Raw genomic sequence first — 17,352 nt, 5'->3', positions numbered from 1 at the left:
ATGTGAACTAGCGTCACTGACGGTTTTACATTTCCTGGCTGACAAGGGGCACAAGGTATCCCCTTCGAAGCTGCAATTCTGTGTTCAGCAAGTTGTTTACTTAGGCCACTTGCTGTCCAAATGGGGGAGACAGCTAACACCCAATCGCGTCCAGTTAATTGCAGGTATGTTAGCACCCAGGACACAAAAGGAGGTGCAGGCTTTTATAGGCCTCACTTCTTACTGCAGACAATGGATCCCTCAGTATGCATTTCTAGCAAAACCACTCATTCAGTTAACAACTCAGGAGGCAGCGTCTTCGACTGTCCTCCCTTGGACTCAGGAACATACACAAGCTTTTGACGACTTAAAGAAAGCGTTATGTCAAGCACCAGTTTTAGCAACACCATGCTACAGTAAGCCTTTTACACTTTTTGTCACAGAACGTGAAGGTACTGCATTGTCGGTACTCACGCAGGAACAAGCAGGTTCACACAAACCGTGTGCTTACTTCTCTAGTACATTGGATCCAGTAGCCCAGGCTCTGCCTGCGTGCTTGAAATCAGTTGCAGCAACAGCTCTAGCAATTAGACAAAGTGATTCAATAGTGTTAGGACATCCATTGACAGTACAAGTTCCACACTCCGTGGAGGTTCTTTTAAATCGAACACAGACTCAACACTTGACTATAGCAAGATTGACAGGTTATGAATTGACATTATTTCAGCCACACATAGAAATTAGACGTTGTAATACATTGAATCCTGCTACACTTTTGCCATTAGCTGAAACAGATCCATTGGCACATGATTGCATTGAAGTCATTACTATCACGACGAAACCCAGACAAGACTTGACAGACACCCCATTACCAGATCCAGACCTGACACTTTATGTGGATGGTTCATGCATGAGAACAAGTACAGGAGAATTAGTGGCCGCCTACGCAGTCACAACAGAAACTGAAGTCATAGAAACAAATTGTATTGACATCCTGTCAGCACAAGCAGCAGAGCTCATCGCTCTGACTCAAGCCTGTATTCAAGCCGAGAACAAGAGAGTTAACATATACACAGATTCCCGTTATGCATTCGGAGTTGTTCACGACTTCGGTGTTCTCTGGCGAGAGAGAGGTTTTTTGACTTCTCACGGTGCCAAAATTCAACACGGTCCCCTCATTAAAACTCTATTAGATGCAATACATCTGCCTACAGCGATATCCATCATGAAGTGTAAGGCACATACAAAAGTTACAGATACTATTTCCCAGGGTAATGACCTGGCAGATCGAACCGCAAAACATACAGCTCAGAATCAGATTCACACCACTGACCTGACAAAGACAATAGGCGCGACACCGACACATTGCATGACAGTTAAGGATCCCGCCCTAGACTTAATTGACATACAGACACATGCTACACCAGATGAAATTAAGAAATGGATTGAACTAGGAGGGACCCAGACAGATCAAGGATGGATGACGAAGGGAAAATCCACATGGTTTCTCCCCGACTCTATGGTTCAAGTTATCATTAATACTGTACACAGTCCAGCACATTTAGGAGAAAAAGCCATGTTAGACAGTATTCAACATCTCTGGTTCAATAAACACTTACGAGCAGCAGCCAAACAGAAAGTGCGTACTTGCATGATTTGTTGTCAGTTCAACCCAGGTAAAGGCGTTCCCGTAGAGCAAGGTGGTTTTCATCCTCCCGATCACCCTTTTGAAGTCCTCCAGATGGATTATATTCAGATGGAACGTTGTCGAGGTTTTAAATATGTCCTCGTAGTTGTATGTGCACTTTCCCGTTGGACAGAAGCATATCCAGTCCCAGATTACACTGCTCCGACCACTGCCAAGCAGCTGGTTCGTGAATTCTTCCCTCGATATGGTTTGCCCCGTGTCGTGTACTCAGACAACGGTCAGCCATTCTCGTCCGAGCTTATGAAGCAGGTATCTCTCCTGCTCGGCTACCAATGGAAGTTCCACTGTGTCCGACATCCTGAAGCAGCAGGTCTCGTAGAGAGACACAATCAGACCCTGAAAATTCGTCTAGCAAAAATCTGTAGGGAGAAGGGTGTCGACTGGATCGTAGCTTTGCCAGTCGCCCTTTTTTATATGAGAATGGTCGCACATTCCAGAACAGGGCTATCCCCGTATGAGGTGGTCTTTGGTAGACCACCGAATATGTGGGGGACGCCTTTGCCAAGAAAAATTACTGATGTTGATTGTAATATGTTGACAGATTACCTTGCCTCCTTGATGTCTGCACTACAATCATGTCGTTCACAGGTCGCTGCAGCCTTTCCCGACAACACCGAGGTGAAACCGCATGACGTTGTTCCAGGGGATATCGTCCTTGTAAGAAATTTCGACAGGAAAAGTCCACTGGAGCCCAGGTGGCAGGCGCCGAAGTTGGTACTTCTCACCACGAGGACTGCAATCAAGGTCGAGGGCCGCAAAGGGTGGCTGCACTCAAGTCACGTGAAGAAATTTCGTGCATTGCCAGAGACTGACTCACCCTCCCCCTCTAAGGACTGTCCAGATTCTAGTGACTCTAAACTTCCCCTGATAGAGAAAACTCCACAGCAGGAGTATAAAGAGAAATTGAGGTCTAGCAAGTCAGACAGTTTAATTGTTTAAGTCCTCCCCTAGGTGAATCGGTTAGACGTGTTTTCTGACATGTATCCCCTAGACCCCAACAGAGAGAGAGATAGACAGAAACAGCTCAAGAAACGTGAATATTGCAAATCTCTTCGCAGCCACTGTATTGTGACTTTATTGATTATGTTTTTTCTGAGCCTTATGATTATTGCTGCAAGTGTGCTTCTACCCATATACTATCCTATATTCAAGCGTGCAAATTCTCCCTTCAACGTCACTGCCGAGCATTCTTTTAGTGAACTGCCCCCACATGAACTCTCTTACAGACTTGCGCTGCGCAACAATACATTCATTAGTATGTTACATCATTCCCATCAGACCAGCAATGCTACTAATTGTTGGATATGTGGCCGACTCCCTCCCTATCAGAAATACAAAGGAGTTCTGCCTCTTTTTCCGTACCCGTTCACACATAATGGGTCCTGTGGGGCATGGTTTAGTTTAATGAATTCCTTGAATTCAGACTACGTAGTATATCAGGGTAACTGGGTATGGGGAAACCTGAACGTCGTTCTGCATAAAGTCTGTTTCCCTGACAAGGAGGGTCTCCCCAAAAGGACAGGAACTGATCTAGAAAATGAAGTATATGGATTAGGTAACTTTACACTTAACCTCATGATTCTCAGTGTTGAATCCGAAACAGAACCAGTCTTGCCCGCCATGTCCGTACTTCCAGTCAAAGGTGAATTATGTGTCAGGAAAAATGGTTCAGTACACCTGGGTCATAGTAGATGTACTACTGTGATCAAATTCAGTGATAAGGGCAAGTCTACCTTTAAAGCTTCACGTCATTCCTACTTCATTTGTGGTCATACCGCATATATACGCTTACCTCTAGATTGGGATGGCACCTGTTACATTGCATTCCTTCTGCCACCTGTTTTCCTAGCCCCTCCTGATTACCATAGAAACACTCATCTAGTACACAATAGACCACAGAGAGATCTCCCGATTGTCGACTACACTGAAACGGCATGGGAACAATATACAGATTTCAATAAAGGTTTCTTTCCCTACCTAGGTGCTGTCTTTAATAGTAAACTGATACGAAAATTAACTAGAACCCTTAAAGCTGTAGTGAATGAAACTACGTCCGCCCTGGGCAACTTAACAGAGGAGCAGTCTGCAATGCGGATTGTTGTTCTTCAAAATCGTCTCGTCCTTGACGTCATCCTGGCCGATAGGGGCGGAGCCTGTAAGGTCATCGGGTCGAGCTGCTGTGTTTTCATTCCAGAAAACGTGCCATCAGTATATAGAGCCATAACTCGCCTTCATAAGATTGCAAGTCTGATACATCAGAATCCAGGCACCTGGACTTGGTCCGGTTGGTTCTGGACAACGTTGTCAGCCTGGGGATGGAAAGTCCTATCCTTCCTAGGTATTGGCCTTCTCATAGTATTCAGTTGCTGCCTATGTCTGCAATGTGGGCCAGCGATTTGTGGCTTGTGCGCCACATCATGTATTCCTCATTCAAGTCCTCATTCAAAACGCCATAAGAAGAAAGAAGAGCAAATGATGTTACATGAACAGATTGATAGATTAATGAGGATTGATATATCATGAAGGGTCCGTAGGGGACAAGGAGGGAATGAGGTAATATGAATTTTTATGGTCAATTGTGTCCCCTATCGTAGACCCCAACGGCTCCATGTACCTGCTTCTAGTATGTATAAGTTCCCTCCACAACCAGCTATGAAGACGCAAATACATTTGCGTCCAACGTTAATATGTCCTCTTTCAGATCCACCATGAATGGGTCCGATATTCAATTCCTAAGTGTGCCTTGCCAACATCTTTACATGGTGCACTTTCACGTTTTTCTGGCCCTGGCGAGTTGGGCCTTGTTTTCTGCCATTCAAGCTTTCTCCTGCCTTCTGCCTCTGGAAGCTGCAGCCTGAACCTGCATCTGTATCCATGACCTTTCACTCACTCCCTGCGCGGCTAGCAGGGCCTGGCTCAGCCTGCCGGCCTGCCAAGACCGTATTCAGCCTTCAAGTTATCTGCTCCGCTCCTCGAAAAATACATTCCTGTCTAGCAGTTTAGGTAAACATCCTTCCCAGCTGCAGAGCAAAGGGCCCGGCCTTTCTGTCTCCATGCAAGTAATTCATAGCTTCCGTTACCATGGTAGGCCCATGGCCCCCTGCTTTACACGTAGACACGCAGTTGCATATACACGCATTAACAGTCAGTATAGAATAGCCTCTGCCCAAGAGACCTTTCCTTCTAGATAATACAGTTCCTCAAACACAAGATATTAGATATGATTTGGGATTAGGTTGTTCTGACACTCCAGACTTCTGTCTCCACATGTAGGGCTAAATGTCAAGTCCCCTTCACCCTCCAGTTACACGTCAATCATACGTCATGCTGCTGCGCGCGCATCCCTGCCACATGTTCTTGCTGACTCTGCAGGATCCTTCTAGGGATCCACCCACTCATGACACCTTTATGTGACGTTTCTAGCACACACCTCAGTGTACGCCCTAGTGCACGCCTTCTGTTACGTATTTCTGTTCTTATCTCGTTTCTCTCAGCTGTTACGCCTTCTGCATTCAATGTTACTGTATGAAATGACTATATATACGATTTCTTGTTAATAAATCATTGTACATGTCCATTGCAATTCCCACCCTGAACCCTCGTGGCGATGGGTCATGCTACCATTGGTTCGAACCAATTCCTTTTTAAGGAATAAACCCCACTTTAAACCTCAGATACCACGGATTCTGCCTCTTCATTTTGACTGAGTTATTCTTATTGAACTTTACCGCATAAATTCCGTATAGGTAATTAAAATTTACCACACCCTCAGGATCAAGGTGGGAAAGGCCTCCATCCTCACGGTCAGCAGGAGATGCTTCAGGGAGCACGCATCTTACTCTTCAGCTCGCTTCGTCTCCGATTTAGGACATTTCAGTGATAGCTCAAATGGGGCATGTGCTTAGTTTCCTAATCGGATATAAGAAGCCCACATGATGCACTATGAATGTTTGTGTTTAAACACTTTTTTTAAGCTAGGTTCTTGATGCCAGCTTGTGCCAATGTTCTTGTTATGGTCAGCTTCAGTAACACTGTCTGAGATACCAGTTGAGGGCAGTTTTGGGCCATATGGGTAGATAATAAATTGAGGTTAAAGTTGCCAGTCTGGCATAATTTGTCTCTTACTGTCAGTGCCTAGGAGGATGCGCTGGCAAACTCTGCTCTGCAGGCAGATAGCATAGTTTTTTGCGGAACTTCGCGCCATACACGGAGTTGCAAAACTCTGCAAACCACGCCGGCGGAGCGCAGTTTTCCACCCACCCCTATATGGGTGACTGAGAGCCTACGTCGCATGTTGGCATAGGATATACCTTTCACAATATGTGGCAGTGTTACAATTATAACACAAACATACAAACATTTTTTTAAATGGGAAAAGTGTAAAGTGCAACAAAGTGTTCTTCAAAAATTTTAATAATATGGAACATTTTTCTGCAGTTTTAAATGTCTGTTTTTTTATTGCTGTATTTTTCAGTTATAAATATGGCACCATGTCTACCAGCCACTGAGAGCAAGATGTCTACTGTGTGTCAATGCGCCGCTTTCAAATGGGAGAAAATTAAAATGTAGAGCTAACTTTTTGTCCATATTGAGTATATGAAACTCATCATTTTAATTTTCTCACATTTCAAAGTGTCACAATTACAAACAGCAGGCATCTTGCTCCCAGTTTCCTGCATACACTGTGCCATATTTATAACAAAATAATACACCAATATGCTTTAATGTAAGGAATTTAAGGTGAAGAAATATTCTTCATAAATCATTGAGGCATAATTCACTTAATTGAAAATGAAGAAAAACATTGACTTAATGATACATAGAAACATTTTTCGCCACAAAATACAGTCTTTTTTTCGTTATAAATATGACACTGTGTCTACTGGCCACTGGGAGCAAAATTCCTTCTTTGTGTATCACATATACACACAAGTTAACCTAATCATTAATTTAACTCTTCATTTTAATTGTCTACCATTTCAAAGCATTCAGAATCATCACTTTATTCACATGTCTCAATATTGAGTTGACAAGGACTTTTATTTTAGAGTTACATTTCTCAGTGCTTCAGTTTTTCACTTCTGTGCCCCACCTTGGGCCATAAAGCTGTGGCCCTGCTCATTATCTGACACTGCTATCTGCAGCTGTTGATAATAATGTAAAATAAACACAGCCTTCCCTAAACTTTAAAAGTTTTCATTCAGCACTTATTTATTGACCCGATGCATATTTAAAAACGCAATTAAGTCTGCATGCTACTCTGAAGGTATCAGTGAGCTACTAGTAGCCTGTGATCGACCAGTTGGAGACACCTGCTGTACACAGTGCAAACAATGTTTTTAACCGTCACTTAAAAGAATGCTCTCCACACCTCATCAGGTCACCTTACAATATCTCTCAAAAAAGAATACCTTTCAAGTGACTTCCTCAATTAAAGCCAATACCACCTCCCAAGCAGTTTTTACATTTGCAGTTTTACCAATTGTGCACATTCCTTTCAGGCAGCAGACGCCCTGGAAAGGGCTGGTTTCTTGTTTAGCTGTCTGCCCTGCCTCAGCTTCACAGCACAGGATACTTTCTGCCCTTCCTCTTATTTATTTATTTATTATGCAATTTGTATCGCGCAAACTAAACCCGAAGGTGTCAAGGCGCCTATCAAAAAAAGATCAAAATTGCAAAGCACCACTACAGGTATGCGCGTACAAAGAGGTGGGTCTTTAGGGCAGATCTAAAAGCTTGTAGAGTGGGGAGAGACCTTACTTCAAGAGGGAGAGCATTCCACCATTTTGGGGCCAGATTGGAAAAAGCTTTACCCCCCCATCTGGTCTTCCGGATGCGATGAACAGAAAGAAGAAGTCTGTTTGAGGAACGAAGGTTCCTGCCAGGATTATAATGGGACAAAATGGATCCAATGCCAGTAGGGCTGGTTTTAGCTAAAGCCTTATAGACCATGCACAAAGGGTACGGTCCACAACAGGAAGCCAATGAAGCTGCTTCCGGGCAGAGGTGGCAGAGGCACGTCGGGGTAGATCGAGAACAAATCTGGCTGCTGCGTTCTGGACCACCTGCAAGCGCTGCAGCTGACTTTTATTCAGTCCAGCATACAGCGCATTGCAATAGTCCAGACGAGAGCCCAGGAGGGCAACGGCAAGTTGCTTTCTTGCCTGCAAAGAAAGGTACTGCCTGATTTTCCTTAGTATATGGACGATACCCCAACAGGTCGATACAGTCCTGTTGACCTGTTGGCACATGCTAAGGATAGGATCGATCATAACCCCCAGGTTTTTGGCTGAAGAGGTAGGATCAGGGCAGGCACCCAGTGAGTCCGGCCACCACTCAGCTGACCAAATCTCTTCCTTTCCTCCAAACACCATCACCTCAGTCTTCTCCCCGTTCAGTTTCAATGAATTGTGAATCATCCATTGGTTGACTGCCTCCATGCAAGATCTAAAGTTGGCGGCAGTCGACGTAACTGACTGGGAGAGAGAGACGAGGATCTGGGTGTCATCCACATAGGAGACTACCTCCATCCCAAAAGATCTAATAAGTCTGGCAAGGGGGGTCACATAAATGTTAAAAAGGGTAGGACTAAGTGCTGACCCTTGAGGTACCCCACATTGCACAGACAGGGATAGAGATAGAAACTGACCCAGCATCACCCTTTGCTCTCTATGATCGAGAAAAGAGGAAAGGAGCCCAAGGGCCGCCCCCCGAATCCCAATCTCCTTCAGTCGAGAAGTTAATACCGAGGGAGAAAGGGTATCGAAGGCAGCCGTGAGGTCTAAGAGGTTCAGGAGGAAGGTCTGTCCCCCATCTACCCGCGTGCGGATGTTATCAAGCACTATGGTGAGGGCAGACTCGGTGCTATGTTCCCTCCTGAATCCATGCTGGGATAGATCCAAACAACCCGAACTCTCCACGAAGGCAGTAAGATGTTTATTTAAATGGGCTTCGAACATCTTTGCGGGAGCCGGGAGCAGTGAGATGGTGCGAAAGTTTTTTAATACCCCAGGGTCAAGAGAGGGCTTCTTGAGCAGTGGTTTTACCACCGCATTTTTCCACTGCTGGGGAAAAATGCCCTCCTTCATCGCCCTATTCATGATGTCAACCAAAGGGGGAAGGAGGGATTCTCTACACTGCTTGAGGATCTTTAACGGACAGACATCTAGCGGAGAACCAGATTTAGTTTTGTTAAGAAGAATATCAAGATCCTGGCAAGAGAGAGGAGGAAAGGATTCCAGACCCACGAGCCGAGGTAGTTCTGCAAAATTAGAGTCCAAGACAGCGGGCACCGGAGGCTCAGCGGTAGAGGATCTTTGCGACTCCAAGGCAATGTAAATGTCCGAAATTTTGGACTGAAAGAAAGAGGCTATCTTGTTGCAGAGCTCCTGAGATGCAACAACAGGGTCTGGGATCTGGAGAGAAGTAAGAGAATTAACAATCCTGAAGAGCTCTCTAGGAGATGAAAGTGAGGTTGTGAGGGCCGTAAAGTATTCTTGTTTGGTCTTAATCACTTCCAGCTTGTATCTTTTTAGCAGGATCTTGTGGGCTTCTCTATCCTTTTGGTCCCTGGTAGGGAGAGACGAGGATCCTGGTGTCATCCGCGTAGGAGACTACCTCAATCCCATCTCTTCAGATGAGGCATCTCAAATGTCAGAATTAACTATCCATCGACAGTTGCCTCTGAACATAAAATAGCTTGAACTGTTTTTGCGAAATATAAAAGTATGGGCATGTGATGCCCCTCAGATCCTGCCCACTTCTGACATAAAGCCCCTAAGGTTCGACACCATTTTATGTAGACCCTGACTCTATCTTGGGTAATGGAGGTCGCCATCTTCTTCATCTTAGACAATCGAAGTCGCCATCTTTCCTGATTATGCAGAATCATTGTCATGTCTGCCATTTGACGCAGATGTTGTCTGACCTTATCTTTCCAATAACTGTGAAAGGGTCAATCGACTAATAACATAGATACAATACCTTAAGCGACAATAGTCTGTAACAAATGTCTATTTTTCGCCATGTCAGATCAAATATGAGCAAATACAGACATATAGCCGAAATAGTGGTCTGAGTTGACGTATGTTTACATTATATGTCATAAGAAAATGTCTGGGACCCACATCTTGATGGACATTGATAGAGTGGATTTACGTGCCCTATATGTGGTACCTGTTAGGACTGCAATGTAACCATTTGTGGAATGCGCTGACTTATTATTCAGTGCTATTGGTGAAACTAGATGTTAGAATAAATGTGAATCAATAAATATGTTCTTGTGGAATTAACACAATCCGATGTGAAGTTTATCAAATAATTAAAAGAATTGTACCGAATGCGTGTAAATGATGTAACACACTTATATGGGGCTCATTAGTGATGTGACGCATTGACACATTAAATGAATTTTGAATGTTATCAGGCTAGAGATGTAGTGGAAATAGATGTATTATTACAGTTTAGTGAATGTCTCTATTGAAAATGTTAATGACTTTGGGGAAATACTAAACGCAAATTACATGGGTCATTTATTCCAAAGCATGTTTGAATATTCTCATTTCTGAAACTAATGCCTATATTCCCATGCAAGTTTTGTAGAATGTTATTTGTTTCATGTTTTACATTGCAGGTGGACAAACACCATGTTAGTGAAGAGTAGGGGTATTGTTTTAGTAGACAGTTGAGGAATGAAGGGGTTATAGTTAGCTCTGCCTGGCGAAGATAAGGTAAAAGATGGTGCGTTCACGTGGGAGAAGGAAAAGAGACCAAGGACGAACTGTTGCCATGGGGTGTGCATGCAGAAGGCTGTGAAAAGAATCGACATTAAGGAACATTTTGAGGCTAGCCTATTGTAGAATACGTGTGAGAAGAGCATTATGGGACATTCGCTGAATACAATTTTGAATATGTGATGTATTGAAGAGAGTGACAAATGCTCCTTTCCATCTTGTCTTTCCGACAGAAAGCACCTGAGTGCTAGCCTGCTACTTTCCTACTTGTGGCATTAAGCTTCTTGACTCATCTGATGCTGGAGTGACTTCTTAGGAAGGCTCCAACCTCTGACACCTTTCCTTTTTCGAACCCTTTGCTTAACTGCTAAATTAGGGATGCCACTTTCAGAGTCAGAGTAGGGATAGATATTATGCTTTTCATCAGCGAAGTACCGATGCAGGGGAACCTTAACTTTTGCTTTCTGATTACATGCATAATAGTCTTAGAACTTGTTCTTTTCTTGCTGCACTGAGTGAATCTCTTTAGAAAATTTGGATTTCTTCTGTTTCCTCTGTATTTTTATACTCTTATGCTGACATTCGTAAATGTCCAACTATGTTTGAATTTGTAATAAATTTGACTAGCCTTCATTTGGTTGTCGACCTGAGTTTTTAAGTAGCCACATTAGGTTACAATGTATGTTAATTTGATTTCCAAAATTTTGCTCCCCTTTACACTTTCATGCTGCTAAAAAGAACTATCGAAGGATCGACAAAAGTCCCCAGGTAGCCCCCAACCATTGAGAACTGGAGAGGATGGAGTTTGTCGATGTGCGGCAGGAACAGCAGCGAAAGGAGGAGTGTGTATTAATAGGGTATGCCTGCACTGTGTTAGATTTTAGTGATAGCTTGATTGTGTGATGTCTTCCAGAGTTGTGACGAGAGTCGAGTGAATGTGGTTGTCAGGTCCAACGTGGCTGAAGGATTTGAGACTTGGTAATCGGGTCCAATGTAGCCTAAGATCCCAGGATATTCTGAAGGTGTAAAGACATTGAGATTGTGATTGTCTTCCAAAGAGTTGAGGGGCTGTCGTGAAACATCATCAACAACTTCACCTAAGACAGAGAACTTTGTGTGAATGGAACGATTGTGAATCATGTAGTAGACCTTATACGCAAATGGTAAACTTTACTGATTTGACTGAATCTCCGCTGGTCGTGGTTTCGCTGTATTCTTTGTAGGAGTGCATCTTTATTATCTTTCTGAAAGGCAGACAATTACGGATTATAAAATGATTGTGTGAGTGAATGTATATGGAGAAATTGTAAAGGAGGGTGAGCCTTTGTTAAGAGTGACAGTGAGATCAGATTGTGCAGCACTGGGATCGGTGGACGATAGTCTGTTACATTCTGTGGGTGCTCGAGATTGCATCGTCATTGTATTTGAATTTAATTGCATTTTGATTATTGAGGTTTCATAAATAAGCAAAATCATGTGATGTTTTAAGAGATATGTTTCAAGGGGATGAGGGTTTCAATACTAGGGTGGTTGAAGAGGTGCCATCAGAGGATACACCAGCTAATTATATGGCAACAAATGTAGGACTACATGCTAATATTTGGCTCCAAAATTGGCACAAGATCACTGAGAAAGAGGGAATATTGTCATTTCCACGCTATAACACTTTCAAGTTGGAGAATCAGTTGAGGAGTGTGATGTTTGAAATGAAACCTTTACCTAGACCTACACAGTTTGAGGAGGTAGATGTCAGGCTTCAGGTCCAGGACTCTTCAGGATTACACCGATGATGTTATGGGTTCCATCTCATGACGTTCCCGGAGTCTGAAGTAATATACACAGACTACCAGGATAATCACACGAGGGAATAATAAGAAAATAAGGAGATAGAAAGCCAGGAAGGAAAGGAAGGGAACAGCGGGGAGGGAGATCTGTAACGACAAGTAACAGATATTCAAATACATATATCAAAACCACACTTCTCTTCCCAAATATTTTAAGACTATTCTCTTCCCTCTGCCTACCTGCAAAGAAAAATACACTGGCCTATCTCTAGGAGAGTTCAAGGGATGGAACTTGGACTTTGGATGACTGTAATGGAGAAAACACGACGGTAAGCATACGTTTAACATGCGAAACTCCAATTATACATATTAACTTGGGAACACACCTGAAAACATGTTCTTATTGCTTAACCAAACCCACTGACAGTTCCTCCCGAATCGTTCTCTCCTATAAGGAATAAACAGAAAATAAAAGGCAGCCTCTAGCGTTAATCCTCCTTAACGTTGATCACTGCAGGTGAGGTTGTGAGGTAGTGGGTTATCTGTCACAGCCTTAACAAACACACAAGGTGCTGCATAAGTATGTTCTTGCACCGAACCCAAACACCTACTGCCACAACAATATGATTTCGGATATTTACACAGGCTTGGTAAATCGCATCACTGTTCCAGAATAGGTAAAGTACTAGAGACCAAAACAACCAATGACTCTTGCCTCAGAGTCAATACATGAATCCTTTCCGGAAATGAGAAGTATAGAACATAAAGTGATTAAACAGACTAAGCTGCTCTTAGTCACAGAGCCACTGTTTTATCCGAGGAATAACTGGTTGCAAGGAACCACCGATGCAACACGAGTCTTGCTGGAGTACCTGAAACGAGTCACTGTCTCTTTAGGCAAGAAAGAGATAACTCCCAAGTCAATATATACAAAAAAGACGGCGCTACTGATCCATAGCGTCGTACCCAAAGCAAGGGTGATGCACAGAAGCAGGGTTAGCGTTAGAACGGCCTTACCGGACTCCTGGAACTGCCGTATGAACCAAAACGAATCATCGGCAGCGAGATTGTGCAAACCGGCTCTCTTTGCTTCCTGGGTTGCGTCACGCCGTACGTGACGTTCTGCTCGCCGTCTCTCCCATGCAGGTCTGCCGGGAGTTGTAGTTCCAGCCTCCCGTCGTCACCATACTGTGGAAAGAGAGTTCGTGGCGGACCGGGTTACCAGACAGCGGCCGCCACGAATCAACACTGTAGAATCATGACACTAGACGCCTGGATGCGTGCAGCTCATGCTAAGCAGAGAGATCCCTATCAGGGAAAGACAAAGAAAATGATGTGAGCTTATCAAGAGTCGCAATGGGACGCTAAATTAAAGAGGGGGAGTGTAGACATGATTGAGGGACAGAGACTGTACCCTTGACTGATGAGAGATGAAGTTGCGAAAGATAGAGACAAGAAAAAGGAGGCAGATGGAGAGGTAACAGTGACACTGATGATAGTTTGTTGAATGGGTTGTTCACTGATTCTCTACACCCTTATAGTTGACGGAACATCCGATACATTGCAGAGGAAGAAGACTATAATGAGCCACCAGGTGAGGATGTTGAAATGCCAAATGAAGATGATATTGGTGAAGAGGAAGGAATTGACTATATACGCACACTACCTACATGCAGCTAGCGCACTCCGTTGCCGGTCACGCCCCCCAGAAGGAAGTGAAGAAGCGTCCAGCGAGGAAGCGAACGCTGAGGCTATGACGGCTGTGGCGCGCCCTTCCCTTTAATGAGGAGCGGTTTCCCTTACGATTCTTTGCGGCTCGTCCATACTCGCGCTGTGCCTCTCCAGGGCACAAGGAGACATGGACACACTTATGATGTGCGGCTCCTGAGCACGGTCCTGCGACATCCGGACAGGTGGCCAGAGGTTGGAGTTGTGGTACTGCAGTATGCAGTTGAAGTGGCTGTGTGGTGCGCTGGGCTCCCGCTGTGTTCCTGATGACACCTGAGAGCTCACAGTTGAATAGGATTGAGCTACCTCCCCCTCTCTTGCCTTAAATCTCACTCTTAGGTCTCATTACTCCACAGCTGGGAATACGGATGGTAAATTTTCAAAGGCCCGGTGACTTACTGTACAAAATGTTTAGCCGCCACACTAACATTTGACTTTGGTGGTGTGAATATTTCTGCAACAAACAGCTGAGGTTTGAAAAGGATCTCCCCCTTAAAAAACGAAGGGATTTATTTTTGTAAGTGCATCGGGGAGAGGGGGGGAGTGTGAGTGCAGGTAAAGAAATTGAAGCATGAACACATTTAAGCGAAAGCCTTTAATCGCGAATCCTCTTTTGGACAGACAATCTACTCCTGTTCGTAAGTCGCGCAACAAAGGTGGTCTAGAGAAGACAGTGGAAAGATGTTGCACCTTACATAATGCACAGCAATGAATGGATCTTAAGGTGCAGCAGCTGATGGAAGCAGATAGAATGTAAGCCGCAGACTCTGTGAGCTCTTCTGGGACTTTGAGAGGAACTGAAAAGGTTGATAGTAATATGGAGATGGAGGATGTTCATAAGAGGTTTACATCTGATCTTGCTGAGACCTTTACCACCCCTACTTGTTGTAAGGAGTACCCTCTGTTCTCAAAATCTCATATGGTTCCAATACCTGTCAACACTACCAATACTTCAGACCAACCAATTAATGCATTGATAACAGCAGATATACCAACCTCAGTTCAACAGGTAGTGAGGCCAAAAGAAACCGCAACCGCCATTCAATCTGTTTCTTAGCTGTTTCTCAATCTCGTCAACCGGATACCATCATAGTAGTTAATGAAGAACTCTCTCAAGAGGCCGGGGATGGAGAGGATCCCAATCTTTCAGTTAAGGCCATGTTCGGTCTGATTTTATTAGAGATCAAAGAGCTACAGATGACACAATTAGAAGATATTGCCTCGCTGCATACAAGATTGTCACAAATAGAAAATGCAATGGGAAAAGTCCCTGAGCGGCTAGCTGAAGCAGAGCAACGAGTCTCCAGTCGAGAGGCCAAGGCGAATATTTGTGAGCAGCAAATAATACAAATCAGACAGAATATGGAGATACTAGAATCAAAGTCGCAAGACATGGAAAATTATAATATGCAGTCAAATCTACAGCTTGTAGTGGCCCCAGAAGCAGAAGAGGGACCTCAGGTCCTGGACTGGGTTGAATTTCTGTTAAAAAAAAACCACCCCAGAACGATCAGGCGATCTTACGATCACAAGAGCTCACCGGGTATCTTTCCATTGACCCAACAACTTGAAATATCCATGCACTATTCTAGTACATTTTACTGACTTTGGATCAAGGAAAAAATTCTCTCCAAGGCTATTGCAAACAGAACTTTGTCAACACAATAAATTACACAGTCCAAGATTTTTTCTGGACATGTCAGAAATAGCAGCAAAAAGGCAGAAAGAATTGATCCGGATGATTGATTTGTTTAAATAAAAGGGGGCGCAGGCAACTATTGTTCAGCAGTCAAAGTTGAAGGTTCTCGTAAATGGCAAATTCCATCTACTGAACAATGTATCAAAGGCCCAAGAACTGCTTCAGCTAATATCAAATCAATTTAGTTTCTTTCTTTCTTCTTTCTCTCTATTATATTTTTTTCACTCTTTGTGTGGGGGGTGGGGGTTGGCCGGGCACCGGGTGACATGATCGCCCAGTAGAAGGGATGGGCACCAAGGGGTGCAAAACTATGGCACCCAGTAAACTAGGGTAGGAGGTTGGTAGGAGTGTTGGCCATTCTCACATATTTTCCACATGGTGGGGGTTCCACTAGGGATTTCAGGGTGGGGTGGGGGGCACTGGGATTGTGCAGGGGGTTTGCAGGATGAAAAAGGGGGATAGTTCTTCTAAACATCAATATGTCCACATGATATTGGGAACCAATACAGTACAAATAAGGTCAATGAATGGAAAGACCATATTAGTTCTCCAGGTATTACTGCTGCAGAGTATCATCCTGAACTCTACTACCCCTACCTCTTCAGAAGATCCGGTCATCGCAGATAGGAAATTCAGGGAGTGGATCTCCACGTCACTGGACTCCATCCTCCCCATAAAAACCCGTGAGGACAAAAACGGGAAACTAGGATCAGCCCCATGGTACACCCTGGAACTCCGGACTCTTCGCAAAAACTGCAAAAAAGCAGAGCGACTATGGAGGAAAGACTGGCTGCACGCCAGCAAGGAAGCCTATCAGAGGTCGGTGAGAATCTACAAGTCAACTCTGAAGATTACTAAAGCCTCTCACTACGACACTAGAATAAAAAACTCCACCAACTCGGCAAGAGAATCCTTTCTCATCGCCAAAGAGCTCTTGAAAATACCAGCTCCCCCCTCCTCCAACTCACCCCCTGCGGACAGAAGTGACGAACTGGCAACCTACTTCAACTCCAAAATCGCCCGTATAGAATCCTTCCTTTCAGGGCGCTCGTTCCAGGTATGGGATGGCAACTCCCACTCTGCCTCCCTCCCCCTCTTGAGCGGAGTCCCCCAGGGGTCCTCATTAAGCCCCACTTTGTTTAATGCCTACATGGCCCCCCTCGAGGATGTTGTCACCCCTTCGGGATCAAGATAGTGAGTTATGCGGACGACACACAATTGGTCGTCTCTCTCTCACATCTTGCCAACCACCCAGACAATCTACCGAACTGCCTCCAGGAAATTCACCACTGGATGTGCGAGTCATCGCTCAAGCTAAACGGATCAAAGACAGAGGTCATGCTTTTGGGCAAGCAATGGACTTCCATCCCCCCATCGGTCTGGCCAGACGTTTTCGGGGAAGTACCCACCCCGAAACAAGAAATTAAGACCTTAGGAGTCTGGCTGGAACCCGAGCTGTCTTTGAAAACTCAAGCAGCCAAAACAGCAGGCATCTGTTTTGGTCTCATGCGCTCCATCCGCAGGATCCTCCCACTACTTCCGCCCCTATCCAGGAAACTCCTGGTCCAAGGTCTGATCCTTGCACGGCTAGACTACAGTAACATGGTCTATCTGGGAGCTCCTGAAGCCACTATGGCGAAACTTCAGCGTACGCAAAACGCAGCTGCCCGGCTCCTTATGAATCTCCCCTCCAGAGTCTCAGCCAGACCAGCGATCAAGGCC

This window comes from Lissotriton vulgaris, chromosome 5, assembly GCF_964263255.1.
Source record: "Lissotriton vulgaris chromosome 5, aLisVul1.2, whole genome shotgun sequence".
Taxonomy (NCBI): domain Eukaryota; kingdom Metazoa; phylum Chordata; class Amphibia; order Caudata; family Salamandridae; genus Lissotriton; species Lissotriton vulgaris.
The sequence above is the reverse complement of the archived record's forward strand: the minus strand, read 5'-3'. Positions refer to the sequence as shown.